The following is a 15,362-nucleotide window of genomic DNA, read 5'->3' as shown; positions in this document are numbered from 1 at the left end:
GGTCTTGGTTAAAGAATCAACATCTTCACTTAAGGTGTTAGAACTGCCTAATGCCCATTCCCTGAGATAGCCAGTAGATCTTCCAGTAAAATCAGAGAAAGCCAGACTTAACATTCCCACTATATCTAATTTAAATATGGGGAGGGGAAAAATAAGTAGAGAACCTTTTACAGGTCTTCCTCATACATCATAAAGCAGCAAATGGGGTGCAAATCTAATTGTATCCTTTCAGATCACCTGAAAGAGAAATAACTGGGTGTGGCATACAAACTTCCTGCTCGCAGACATTTGGTGTATCTAAGAGTCAGGAGCTTTGCACAGGTGCGTGTTTGTTTCCAGGTTTATATTTTATAAGGGGTGCAACTTTGGTTTCTAGCCCTTGATGCAAAGCGTGCTATGGTATTGCACTAATTAGCCCTTTTCAGTACAACAGTGGCTTCATAACACAACCTGTTTTCTTTCTGCATAGCACTCTAGTCTGTTTCCTTCACTTGAACTTGCATGTCGTTTCTGCAGTAAAACAGCTGGATTTTACAGCTTTAGGCATTACTGAGAGCCTAGAAGGCCAGACTTCCCTTTCCTGTTTTGTAACCTGGTAATGAGCACATTTCCCCAAACTGTTAAATGGGTTATGAGACTGAACTAAACCGTCCTTAACTGTGGCTGAGCTGCATTCAGGGTAGCTGTGGAGGAAGAAAGGTGGTCATAAGCCACCTTTACTCCTCTGTTTCCCCAGTCCTGAGGCTCTTTGTGCAACTTAGAGCAGACTCAGAGATGCTCTAATTCACACTGTCTGCAGTGACCCCAAGAAGATTTATATCAACCCAGGGATTGCTGGAGTGCAAGGTGCTCTGTCCACACCTTTTATGCTGGGGGAGAGGAGAGGGTGGACAGCTGTATGCAAATCAGGAATTCCCCCACACTGGGGGGGATCATTGACTGGTTAGTTAAGCCAGTTTTTTGTCTTCTGTGCTGCCAGAACAGCTCAAAGGGGTTGTAGTGGGGGGAGGTGTGGAAGCATCTGTCCCAAAGTGTCTGTGGGTCCAGTCCTGTAACTGAAGTTGCATTAAAATCCACTTTGCTATAGTGACAAAGCTACTGGCATGAGTAAGGGTTGGAAGATTGTGCCCTTTTATCTTGTTCACTTAGAGAAACAGGCCTAGAAGTCAAATTTCATTTAGAACAATTGAGTTTCATCTTGACCCATATCACTGGGATAGATTCCAATCTCAATTAGATCGGTACAAATCAGGAGTAACAGCAGTGAGGTCAGTGGTGAACACTACACTAGCTGCAGATTGCTGGAGTGCAGCAAATCCTGGCCATGCCCCCTTCTACCGCAACGTGCCCCCATGCAGGAGGGCTGAGAGAGAATAACTATGCCAGCAGGGGATTACCCTTATACACAGGGAAAAGCCTCAGCTGCAGTTAAGGGCATTGTTACAGCTCCTTTGCAGCACTGGAGGAGTGCAAAGGAGCTGTACTGGGGCCAAGATCTGGCCCTTAGCTTCTTCAAGACAACTTCTGTTCTCAGTTACACAGGCAGTGCCTTTGAAGTCAATGGGCAATGAAACCACATAACAGAGCAGAATTTGACCAGCTCTGTCTTAGATGACCTATCTGTAGAATTCTAACTTGAGTGGGAAGCTAATATTCCTAAAAGGCTTTGAGAATCTCAGAGAAAAGGTGCTTTGTATGAAAGATTATAGGTATTAAACTCTTGGTTTTGTCAGTATTTGAACACGTATCACAAACACACAGGAAGCAGTAAACCAAATAAGAAGGTGCTATTTTTACACGGGGTCATCATCCTTCCCACTCCCTGCAACCACTCTCCCCCTGGCTAACTATAGCTCCACTATAAAGTCCAAAGTGCTTGCAGCAGCGTTCAAGATTAAACCCATACTATCAAGATGAAAGACTTCAGATGCTAATACAAAGGTTCCTGCTTGAAAACCTGCATCCCCTGAAGAACCGAATAAAACCCAGAGGAAGTGGAGCATGATAGCACTGAGCTTTCAGGCAGACTGCCTCAGCATTACTATGTCTAGTGGTGTTATCCTTCTCACAGTGACAAAATCAAATGGGGAAGAGAAACAGAACAAAGGGTAAAATTAGAACTGAGGTGTAACCAATGAGATCCTAAGACAGGAAAGCAAAGAGCATGTGTTGTACTTATTTGACCAGATTGGCAAGTGTTGATATGGTCTACACCATTCATTAAATGATCCATTGTACCAGTGTATCATGTCTGGTGTATTATCTAAACAATATGATTTATATTGTGGTAACGCATACAAGCTCCAATTATGGGCCCGGATTCATTGCTCTAGGCTCTGCACAAACAGAGCAAAAGATGTTCCCTACCCACAAGATCAGAGTATAAGACAAGAGACAACAGGTGGATTCAGACAGATATGTTGTCAATCATTCCTTGATAGCCTAGGCCTAACCATTGCCAAGGATTTTTTTGTAGGCAGCACAGCACAGGAGAATTTTTATATTGACCATTCATATGAATTGGCATTTCAAAGATGGGGACCCAGTTCATCAAGAAGTTCTTCAGCAAGGGGACTGGATTCCCAGGGGAACGGTATGCAGCCTTTCACCTTTTGGTCACAAAGTTGAATCTCACAACTCTGCAGTGGCCTATTATATAAAAATGAATGGTTTCATGAAGGCAGCCATGATTGCCGACAAGAGGCTAGTTATCGTAAGAGTTTGAAAAGGTATAAAGGCTGAACTAGAGGTGCAAGGATGAGATCAGCTGGTAAAAACACAGTTGCAGAGTAGTGTGGGGAAGCCTGCATTGCAGCTGTCCATGCTTCGTCTGTTCTGTGGATGAAGAGTGGATGTCATTTTCAACGGCTATTCATCTAGTGTTCTCAGGAGTGCTACAATCACTGAAATTACAAGCTAAAATTCTTTGGTAACTTCAGGAAATTTCCCACCACCATTTGTAGGGATGGGCCTGAAACTCACCCCCAGATTTCAACATACCCAGCTCTGAATCTGGGCCCATCACTGATTTTTTTAGAGACAAAAAGGTAGAATGAGCTAAGCTCATTTATCAAAATTAATTCATATAACGTCCTTCTCTCCTGCATGAGAAAAAACCCACAGGTACGTATAAGAGACGGTAGACAAATCTTTAGCTGGCATAAATTGCCAATGATTTCAGTGGCATTACACCAATTTGCACCAGCTGAGTATTTGACCTGGAAAGCCCAATGAGAGGGGAAGCAACCTAACAAAGTGAGTACATTTCTGAAAATCCGAACCAATGCCAACAGACGCTGATGGCAAGACTCCCATTGATTGAATGGATGCTGGCTCAAACCCATATTCCATGCCACAGAATAAGGAAGTGTCTAGCCAGGCAACATCTGAAACACTTGGCAACTCCACCTGCCTTTGCTAGACTCATCGGCCAAATTCAGCCCTCAGTTATGCTGTATCCTGAGCAACTCTCTCCTTGTTTCCAACATATGGAACTTAGCACATGCTTCTCCATCACCCCTCAGAAACGGGAATCCCCAAAGCCCTGGCAGACATCTACTTAATCCCAATATATTCCAATGGCCAGACAACCACACAGTTTATCTGCCACGTACTAGCCGAGTGATGATGCAGATAATGACCTCCTATGTATTATATGTTAGGGATTCAGGGAATGAGGACCTCCTGTCCCCTTTCTTATCCTGGTTAGGGCAGAGGAGGTGCCTCTTACCCTTTCTGTCCCATGTTAATAGGTTTGTGAGGGTTCTCTTTTTAACACCATAGAAACAGAGCTATGGGAACTAGATTGTGTATTTCACACCATCCCTGCTGTGGTGGGTGTGTATCAAGCCATATTGCCCCCCCTCCTCCCCGATACATACACACCCTGCTGTGGTGTGTGTATGAAGCCATATTGCCCCCGATAAAGGCACACTCTGACAGGGCGGGTGTGTGAAGCCATACTAACCCCCTGATACCCACACAGCTGCTGTGGTGGGTGTGTGGAGCCATATGGCCCCCCAATATACCCACACTGTGCCATGGTGGGTGTGTGGAACCATGCTGACCCTGGGAGAGCACTGAAGTGGAGCGTACTCACTGAGGCCCCATCTCTCCCAGCACTGCTCCGAGCACACACTGCATCATCCATTACTATGGCTCCACAGGCCATAGCCCTGCTTTCTTTTCGCCCCCTTTTGGGGAATTTGATCACTGGTGGAGGGATGGGAGGAAGAGCCCAGCCGTGCTCACAGACTGCTTTTTTGTGGCCAGTATAATGGCCATTCACATGGGAGGGAGGCTCCTTTCACACCTCTCCCACCCTCACTCAAGGGCCACTCACAATCTGGAGCTTGGGCAAGACATAGTGGCCCTGATTCTCCTCTCATATTTGGTTTTACACCAGCCTAAAATCATTCACTTCAATTGCACTGTTCCTGTTTTACACAAACATCCCTGAAAGCAGAAACTTCCACGTCACATGCTTTACAGCATTCCCTGCTAACATTTTTATCTTGCACTTAATACACAAAACTCTGCATCTGCGCTGTGCAGGAAGAGGCCTCAAAAGATGCCCAACTAATAAGCCAATTCACTGGCATGGCCCAGCCGATTTGTGCCACTTGTGTGAAGCAAAGCCACCTATAATCCTGATTACACTGGGTTTATGGCTGCTTTGCATCACCAGACCTGCACAAAGCAGCTGGAGTACACCACTGAATCTGGATCAACGTACATGACTGTATTTTATTAGCTATGCTGTGCCCTCCACCCTGGTCAATCTATTCCACTAACTGTGAGAGGGTCATTTTACTAATTGCATCAGTCGACTGCCACTCTGGACGTACTCAACAAACCTACTTAGTCAAACAATTAATAGTAGCTATAGATCTGGAGAATAGTTATAAGTCACTATAACGGATTATTAGCAATGTGATTTTCCCCATTTAACTGGCCGTGCAACCTAGAGAATATGAGCTCACCTTACACTGTCTAGTCTGCATCGTGTTATACAGCATGTGCACAGCTAGCTGCAGGTTTTGGTTTTTCTTTCACATCGCTGCACACAGAACTGTGTGTAGCTTGCTCCCAAATTCACCTTGTTCCAACAGCTGCATCGGGACAGAGAATGAATGATAGCGAAAAGTTAAAGGTTACTTTAAAAAAAATAGGAGCAAATTCATTCAGAGAAGTGCGGTTGACATAATGGATGAGAGGAAGTACTGAACAATTTCTCTTAAAGCCACGCTGGCCAGCACAAAGGAAACCCTCTTATCATGGAATTTCACAATGCTTCCTATGGTCTGAAAGCGTGCCAAGCCATGACCATGCAAAGGACTGCAAAGAGAAAAAAACCCTCAGTCATAGAGCATGTTTCCATTTTCCTTTCCAGCTAATCCTCCTCCTTTCTTTCTCCCCCACCCCTTCATAAATAGTTTTGTAGAGAAATTGGCATTTATCTCAATTTTAAATGAGATTCTCTTTTATTGTCTATTGTATGTCTTTGGGTTTTTACACAGCAGAACAAAAAGTGTCTTAAGATAGCTTGTGAACCACTCTAGCTTTGTGCTGGCTCTGCACAGAGGGGCATTTCGCTCAATGTGTATGTAACATGCAATTGCACTAGACTACAGACTAAGGTCACTATGGCGTTTAAATACTTTTAGTGAGTGACTGATCTTCCAAATGCAAACAAAAGGGATTTCCTAGGACTTATGTGTTGGTTGTACTCATGAAAACAACCTTTTCAAACCGGCTGCCCCAACCACTACTCTCTCCTCATTCAACCCCTGCTGAATATCCTTGTCATAAATATAAAGGGAAGGGTAAACCCCTTTGAAATCCCTCCTGGCCAGGGGAAAGCTCCTCTCACCTGTAAAGGGTTAAGAAGCTAAAGGTAACCTCGCTGGCACCTGACCAAAATGACCAATGAGGAGACAAGATACTTTCAAAAGCTGGGAGGAGGGAGAAAAACAAAGGGTCTGGGTCTGTCTGTAGTCGTCTTGGCCAGGGACAGAACAGGAATGGAGTCTTAGAACTTTTAGTAAGTAATCTAGCTAGGTATGTGTTAGATTATGATTTCTTTAAATGGCTGAGAAAAGAATTGTGCTGAATAGAATAACTATTTCTGTCTGTGTATCTTTTTTGTAACTTAAGGTTTTGCCTAGAGGGGTTCTCTATGGTTTTGAATCTAATTACCCTGTAAGATATCTACCATCCTGATTTTACAGGGGGGATTTCTTTATTTCTATTTACTTCTATTTTTTATTAAAAGTCTTCTTGTAAAACACTGAATGCTTTTTCATTGTTCTCAGATCCAAGGGTTTGGGTCTGTGGTCACCTATGCAAATTGGTGAGGCTTTTTATCCAACATTTCCCAGGAAAGGGGGGGTGCAAGTGTTGGGAGGATTGTTCATTGTTCTTAAGATCCAAGGGTCTGGGTCTGTAGTCACCTAGGCAAATTGGTGAGGCTTTTTACCAAACCTTGTCCAGGAAGTGGGGTGCAAGGTTTTGGGAAGTATTTTGGGGGGAAGGACGCGTCCAAACCGCTCTTCCCCAGTAACCAGTATTAGTTTGGTGGTGGTAGCGGCCAGTCCAAGGATAACGGATGTAATATTTTGTACCTTGGGGAAGTTTTGACCTAAGCTGGTAAAGATAAGCTTAGGAGGTTTTTCATGCAGGTCCCCACATCTGTACCCTAGAGTTCAGAGTGGGGGAGGAACCGTGACAATCCTCTTCTATCACAAAGCTCTCAAGAAATAAGTCAGCATCAATCGATAGACATCTCTATTCACATCTGGTGTTCTGAGAAATAGGTGGCCATTTTTGCCAAAATGTTAAAAAAACAAATAAGAACATCTGAAGGAGACACCTGACAGAAAATTTCAGCCCAAACAGCTGAACTGAAAACATGATCTTACAGTAGAAAGTGTTAAGTGACCTCACCGATAGGCATTGCTACCTGAACCATGTATAATAGAACTCCCTTTCTCCTACCCGTTGTCTGTCTTGTCTATTTAACTTTCCGGGGGAGGGATTGTTCCTTACTATGTGTGTATACATTGCCTGGCACAATGGGCCTCTGATCTTGGTGTGGCCCTCTAGGCTCTGCTGCCGTACAAAGATGAAAATAATAGTGAATGTTGGATGTGTGAAAGTTTGTTTTTATTTTGGTTTGGTTTGCTCTCCCTGGTAGTACTTAGTAATATTTTAATTCCTCTCTTCAGAACACAATGATGGAGCTTCCAGGATAAGATGTAGCCTAGCTTGTACCCCCTGCAAAATAGGGGTGATATCTACTTACCTACCTCACAGCAGGCTGTGATGTTTTGTGAAGTAGATGTGAAAGGTTCGATAGATATTGGCATTATTACTAGAGTGATGCACAGTAGAGTCGCCTAATCAGATGACTCACAATCTCAGACCTCCTGCATTTCAGTTACAGCTCTGATAGACTCCCCCTGAGATCATGGGTAAGTCACTTGTGGCTTATTCTATTCACTCTGAAGTCAATATCATATTCTAATCTCTCTGCCTTAATTCTTCCACCTAGAAAATGAAGCTAATCATATTTCTCTGAGGCATTAATGTTTCTCAGGTGCTTGGAAGATGCACAGTCCTAGCTGTATGTTTAGTATTATCTGTGTTAGAGCATTTCTCCAGCTTAGGAGCACAATCTATCCAAGTGAAGCAGACATCTCTACTGCTGTACAGACCCTGCTTTCAGCCTTTGCCATGAGTCATTTTAAAGCTAACTTATTGGACAGTCCTCTCCCAAGTTATTTTTAGTGTTTAGCAACTCTTCTAGTTCATTGCTGCAAACTTAGCAAATTTCCACAGACTTCTCAGAACAGAGGCAGTAAACATGAAGGGAAAAAAAAAAAGGAACAAAATCAGAGCTCACAACACAGATTCTACTCAGCAACACAGAACAGAATGAGGCGTTCCCTACATGAAGGACAGCAAACAGGTGTCAGGGATCGTCCTTACATCTTTCCCTTAGCAAATTGCTAAATGGGAAAGGGATTGTGGGAGGGGAGGAAGATGTCAATAGAATGAGAGATAAGACATCCTGCTACCTGATGCACTGAGCTCCCATGGAAATTAATAGGAGTTTTGGCTATAGATCAATAGCAGGATATAGCCCAGACAAAGATTCATCAAGGGATAGTCAAATACCTGACTTGCAATGCACATTTCAAAATGTGGGCCCCAGCCAGCTCAACTGTTATTTTGAAAAAGTTGCACTATCATCAGAAGCATATAAAGAGACAGTAAGTCTGGTCCAGCCACAAACTATTGACTTTACTGAAGGTGCTTTTTCTAGCCGTTAATACACTCTTGCTACCCATCACAGCATCTTCTGCAATTAAAACACACTTTCATTCCTGGTTTCATTGTCCAAAGACAAACTCCAGTTATGAACATGAGATCACACTTGTTAAACCTGGCAGCTTCATGAGAGGATGGATGGGCTTGTGATTGATTTGGACTCAGCTGCTACCAGGTTCAGCTCCAGACTCTGACACAGCCTCCCTGTGAGTCCTTGTCCAAGTCATTTGGCTGCTCTATGACTCAGTTTCCCCAATTTGTAAAATCTGTTGGCTACCTTGTCTATTTCAGTTGTAAGCTCTTTGGGGTAAGATCTGTCTCATTATTTATTTGTGCAGTGACTAGCACAACCGGGGCCCCTTTGCAGCTGATGGCCTTTTAGTGTAACTGTAACAAATAAATAATAAGCATGCAGAGATTAGGGTTGCCAGCCCTCCAGGACTGTCCTGAAGTCTCCAGGAATTAAAGCTTATTCCTGGAGGTTTCATCCCATGACATATGACCAACCTTGGCAGAGATGTAATTGTATAAAAAGCTGAGAGAGAGCAGGCATGAAAGCACGTGAATTCTGTAGCCACACTGAGGGAGGGGAATACCAACAAGACATTGAAAGAAGACAAGGTCACACATCCTCTACAGTAGTTGCACCTGTGCTGCAAGTATCCCATGTGAACCTGACTCCTTCAACTCAAATAGTGCACTTATGAGAGTATATGCAAGGAATCACATTGAGAAGTATTTACTATATACCTGGCATACCCATCATGCAGATATAACCCCCCTTTCTATTTCTTATTTCATGGGGCTCAGCCAAAATCCTTATTGTTGTAAGTACAGCTGCTGTTTCTACTTTTCCCAGACCAGGTGGCAGTACAGACAGCATCAGTGGCTGCAAACTAGTAATTGCTATTTCAGCACAGTGCAGGAAGTTGTTAACCATGCTCAGTAGCTGGTGTGGAAGAGTTCATTAAGGGCCAACATTCCCGAATTCACACACAGACACTCTGCCTCTTAGTGAGAAACTGGCCAATCAGTAGCGAGTTCTGTCAAGGGCACAAAACTGGCCGCCACTTGGAGTGCCAGTCAGATCCAACCCAGTCTTGCAGGGAGACTATAATGCGGCCCGAGGTAACCCAGACTGAATCTGTGGGTTGGATCTCAAGGCAGCTGCCTGTAGTTCTACAGAAGGCAGTGAAATGGAGACAGGGAAAATACTGTAAAGGAGGAATCGCAGAGTGGAGCCCAAACGTCTTCATGACGTACATTGCACCATTGAACCAAAGACACTGTGTGAGCCTAACAGCTACAGGAACCGTCAGGATTTTTTTCCTATTTGAAGTTGTGTATGTGCTCAACAGTGTGGATGCTGAAAGAACTGGTTATGTAATACAGCTAACTGTTTTATTGAACCGTCAATATAATATGCAGGGTGAGCCTACGTGAAAGCAGATCCCCCAATGTCAGAAGTCCATATATAAGTGTGTAAGCCAGGGAGTCCACTCACCAGCTGTGCATCTAAGAACTCCCAGCAACCACAGGAGTTCAGTCCCTTTTCTTCAGGGTCTAAGTTTTATTTGTCCTTAACAAAACAGCTCAGTATAAGTGCCTTGTCTAAACCTCATCCTTTCCGCTGAACCAAGGAACTCTCTGCTCCCTTCTTGTCCCTAGTCTGCTCCCTGACCTCAGGCTGCCCTTTATTTGTCACCGGTTTCTACTATGTGACCCCAGGACTTATTCCCTTCACGTGGGAAGCTGGGCTTAGCCTGGCAAAAGGAGCAGCTGAATCCCAACCCCCTTAAAAAGCCAGCTCACCCTGACAAATAGATGTTAGGTGTCTCCATTTTGGGATGCCCAACTGCAGACATTATGGAAGTGCTCAGCACTCTCTGAAAACCAGGTCCCTTTAAGTTGTTTTATGTTGAGCAGCCAAAAACCACCAGTCACTTTTGAAAATGTATTCCTTTATCATTAAGCTTTAGATTATCCTCAGATCTGAGATACCAACAGGTGAGATAAAATTGTCATGTATCAGCTAGATGAGTGTTTATTTATATGATCCAAGACATGTTCCCTCAATTAAATTGTACTTTGGAAGTTCATTATCTGTCTTCTAAATTAATCAGTCATGGAAAGCACCTGCAGCAGTCTTGCTTCCACGAAACGTACTGTGAGTTTCCTGTTGACTTCAACTGGAGAGAGTACCTGGGCGCAAAATGTCTGTTGGAACAATAAACCATTTTTTGCCTGTTTTGGGGCATTGCTATTCAGTGAGAACACAGCAGGGGCCTGGGACCAGAGTCACAAAGTGATGGAGGTGCCTTAGTCCCAGTCATAGTCACCTAAGTCTAGGGTTTAGGTGCGTAGGTCCATCCCAGGTTTAGGCTCCACTGCGATCCACAAAACTCCCGCCAAACTCCGTAGGCAACTAAACTCACTTGATGCCTAAGTTTTCAGGATAAATGTTCCCTTGGTACCTAAGTGTCTGCTTCTTAGCATGTATGTTGCTGCCTCCCTCTGGCATCTGGATGCCTATCTCCTGGCTAAGCCCCAGAGTGAGTCACAAACCAGCTGAAGATAGGCATTCATTTACCTAATTCACTTGCAGGGCCTGATCCAATAGTCATTCTCAGAGGCCACCCATCAGATCAGGCCCCATTTGAAAGCTGGCTCAAGGAGGAGGAGCTGCTGCCTATTGCGTATCTTTTAGTCCAGTGGTTAGAGCACTCATCTGAGATGTTGGAGACCCAGGTTCAAGTCCCTTCTCAGCCCCAGGAAGAGTCTTCCACCTCTCAGGCAAGTGCTCTAACCCCTAGGCTATGGGATAATCTTAGGTGGGACTCCTTCAGTCTCTCCCGTTGAAGTTGTTCCGCTGTGTACAAAAAATTAAAGAGCGATTGGAGCACGGCAACTGGACCCTGGCTGCCTTAGTCACCAGACTAGAGTCATTCTCTCTCACTCTCTGGCCCAATTACTTTTTAATTATTTAATACGCAATGGAACAGCTTCAACAGGAGAGACTGAGTGAGCCCCCACATAAGAATATCCCCTAGTTCAATGGATAGAGCACGCACCTAAGAGGTGGGGGAGACCACTGTTCAGACCCTTTCTTCCCCTCTGCGAGAGGGGGGAATTGAATTCAGGTAAGTGCTCTAACCACTGGGCTAAAAGTTATAAAGTGGGCACCACCTGCTCCAACCAGTTCGTGCAGAGTAAGGCAGGGGCCCATCCCCTTCTCACAACAAGCATCTTAGGCATCTAAGCTGCTTAGCTCCAAAATGGGTTCCCGATTGTACATTGCAAGCAGAGACAGGCATCTCCTTGCAGACCAGACTCAGGCTCCTATCTCTGAGAGAGGGGCAAGGCTTAAGACCCATCCCTCACCTCAGCATCTCTCATTGGATAGTTTAGGTGGCTTTCATACTAGCTGTCAAGGTTCCTCCCCCACTCTGAACTCTAGGGTACAGATGTGGGGACCTGCATGGAAAACCTCCTAAGCTTATCTTTACCAGCTTAGGTCAAAACTTCCCCAAGGTACAAAATATTACATCCGTTATCCTTGGACTGGCCGCTACCACCACCAAACTAATACTGGTTACTGGGGAAGAGCTGTTTGGACGCGTCCTTCCCCCCAAAATACTTCCCAAAACCTTGCACCCCACTTCCTGGACAAGGTTTGGTAAAAAGCCTCACCAATTTGCCTAGGTGACTACAGACCCAGACCCTTGGATCTTAAGAACAATGAACAATCCTCCCAACACTTGCACCCCCCCTTTCCTGGGAAATGTTGGATAAAAAGCCTCACCAATTTGCATAGGTGACCACAGACCCAAACCCTTGGATCTGAGAACAATGAAAAAGCATTCAGTGTTTTACAAGAGGACTTTTAATAAAAAATAGAAGTAAATAGAAATAAAGAAATCCCCCCTGTAAAATCAGGATGGTAGATATCTTACAGGGTAATTAGATTCAAAAACATAGAGAACCCCTCTAGGCAAAACCTTAAGTTACAAAAAAGATACACAGACAGAAATAGTTATTCTATTCAGCACAATTCTTTTCTCAGCCATTTAAAGAAATCATAATCTAACACATACCTAGCTAGATTACTTACTAAAAGTTCTAAGACTCCATTCCTGTTCTGTCCCTGGCCAAGATGACTACAGACAGACCCAGACCCTTTGTTTTTCTCCCTCCTCCCAGCTTTTGAAAGTATCTTGTCTCCTCATTGGTCATTTTGGTCAGGTGCCAGCGAGGTTACCTTTAGCTTCTTAACCCTTTACAGGTGAGAGGAGCTTTCCCCTGGCCAGGAGGGATTTCAAAGGGGTTTACCCTTCCCTTTATATTTATGACATGCCCCCCAAATCTCAGCTAGGGTGAAACACTGGCTGGGATTTCTTCCTGGAGCTCTAGGAAAAACAGAGTTAAGACACATGCATCTCTAAATATACTACCAAGTACATAAAGACTAACAATATTTTCCACATCTCAAAGACGATTTTAACCAGTTGATTCTGGGAAACTTTCACGGGAGAGTGCATCAGCCACTTTGTTAGAAGCTCCTGAGATGTGTTGGATGTCGAAATCAAAATCTTGGAGAGCTAAACTCCACCGAAGAAGTTTTTTGTTAGTTTCTTTGACGGTGTGAAGCCACTTTAGTGCAGCATGGTCGGTTTGCAGGTGGAAACGCCGTCCTCAAACATATGGGCGGTAGCTTTTCCAGAGCGTAGACAATGGCATAACATTCTTTTTCAGTGACTGACCAGTTGCTTTCCCTCTCAGACAGTTTTTTGCTGAGAAACACTACAGGGTGGAATTCTTGATCAGGTTCTTTCTGCATTAAAACTGTTCCCACACCACGCTCGGATGCATCTGTGGTTACTAGGAACGGTTTGTCAAAGTCTGGGGCCCTTAGTACAGGGTCACACATGAGTGTCGCTTTAAGCTTGTTAAAGGCCTTCTGACACTTTCCGGTCCACTGAACAGCATTTGGCTGTTTCTTTTTGGTTAGGTCTGTCAGTGGGGCAGCGATTTGGCTGTAGTGCGGTACAAATCGTCTGTAATAACCGGCCAAGCCTAAGAAGGATTGAACCTGTTTCTTTGACTTTGGGACAGGCCACTTTTGGATAGCATCCACTTTGGCCTGTAGGGGGCTGATAGTTCCTTGACCCACCTGGTGTCCAAGGTAAGTCACTCTGTTTAGGCCTATTTGACACTTCTTAGCCTTGTTAGTCCTGCCTCCCTTATGCGCTCAAGGACTTTTTGTAGATGTTCCAGGTGGTCTGCCCAGGAATCCGAAAATATGGCCACATCGTCAAGGTAGGCGACTGCATATTCTCCTAATCCCGCTAGGAGACCATCTACAAGTCTTTGGAAAGTGGCGGGTGCATTTCGCAGCCCGAAAGGGAGTACATTAAATTCATACAGCCCGAGATGTGTGATGAAGGCTGACCTTTCCTTGGCAGATTCATCTAGCGGTACCTGCCAGTACCCCTTGGTTAAGTCCAAGGTAGAGATGAACTGGGCCCGTCCCAGTTTCTCTAATAGTTCATCAGTGCGTGGCATTGGATAGTTGTCTGGGCGAGTTACAGCATTTAGCTTACGGTAGTCCACGCAAAAACTTATTTCCCCATCTGGTTTGGGAACTAGAACCACTGGAGATGCCCATGCACTTTCAGAGGGGCGGATTACACCCATCTGTAACATATCCTGGATCTCCCGTTCTATAGCAGTTTTAGCTTGCGGAGACACCCGGTAAGGATGGACCCTAATTGGGTGAGCATTACCTGTGTCAATGGAGTGGTATGCCCGTTCAGTCAGTCCTGGGGTGGCTGAGAATGTTGGCGCGTAGCTAGTGCACAGCTCCTGGATCTGCTGTCGCTGCATACGCCCAAGGGTCATGGAGAGGTTCACCTCTTCCACACCACCAGCACATTTCCCTTCGTAATAGACACCTTCAGGCCACTCAGCGTCGTCTCCTCCCTGGGCTGTAAACTGACAAACCTTTAATTCTCTGGAATAAAAGGGCTTTAGAGAATTAATATGATACACCTTAGGCTTTCGGTTGGAGGTGGGGAATGCTATGAGATAATTAACAGCTCCCAGGCGCTCCTGGACCACGAATGGCCCTTCCCACGATGCTTCCATTTTATGGGCCTGGAGCGCCTTTAAGACCATGACCTGGTCTCCTACTTTGAAGGAACGCTCTCTGGCATGTTTATCATACCAGGCTTTTTGCTCTTTTTGAGCATCCTGTAAGTTTTCTCTAGCAAGGGCTAAAGAGGTTCGGAGGGTGTTTTGTAGGTTGGTTACAAAGTCCAGAATGTTAGTTCCTGGAGAAGGTGTAAATCCCTCCCATTGCTGCTTCACCAACTGCAATGGCCCCTTAACCTCACGGCCATATACAAGTTCAAATGGGGAAAACCCTAAACTGGGATGTGGTACAGCTCTGTAGGCAAAGAGCAACTGCTGCAATACTAGGTCCCAATCATTGGAGTGCTCATTTACGAATTTACGTATCATGGCCCCCAAAGTTCCATTAAACTTCTCCACCATGCCATTTGTTTGATGATGGTAAGGAGTGGCAACCAAGTGATTTACCCCATGAGCTTCCCAAAGGTTTTTCATAGTTCCTGCCAGGAAATTAGTCCCTGCATCTGTGAGGATGTCGGAGGGCCAACCTACCCTGGCAAAAATGTCTGCTAGTGCCTGGCACACACTTTTAGCCCTGGTGTTGCTTAGAGCTACTGCTTCCGGCCATCGGGTGGCAAAATCCATGAAAGTCAGTATGTACTGCTTTCCTCTGGGTGTCTTTTTCGGAAAAGGACCCAGAATATCCACAGCTACTCGCTGAAATGGAACTTCAATGATGGGGAGTGGCTGGAGAGGAGCTTTGACCTGGTCTTGGGGTTTTCCCACTCTTTGGCACACCTCACAAGACTGGACATAGGTAGAAACATCCTTGCCCATTCCCTCCCAGTGGAATGACCCCCCCAAACGGTCTTTGGTCCTGTTCACCCCAGCATGGCCACTAG

At 44.9% G+C, this 15,362-nt stretch overlaps 1 protein-coding gene across 6 annotated transcripts in view; it reads right to left on the bottom strand.

Annotated features, from left to right (window-relative positions):
* Positions 1-15,362, bottom strand: part of LOC140906362 (uncharacterized) — a 142,709-nt gene that overhangs the window by 71,792 nt on the left and 55,555 nt on the right. The gene's annotated exons all lie outside the window — the stretch shown is intronic.

This window comes from Lepidochelys kempii, chromosome 2 (assembly GCF_965140265.1).
Source record: "Lepidochelys kempii isolate rLepKem1 chromosome 2, rLepKem1.hap2, whole genome shotgun sequence".
NCBI classification, from domain to species: domain Eukaryota; kingdom Metazoa; phylum Chordata; order Testudines; family Cheloniidae; genus Lepidochelys; species Lepidochelys kempii.
The sequence above is the reverse complement of the archived record's forward strand: the minus strand, read 5'-3'. Positions and strand labels throughout refer to the sequence as shown.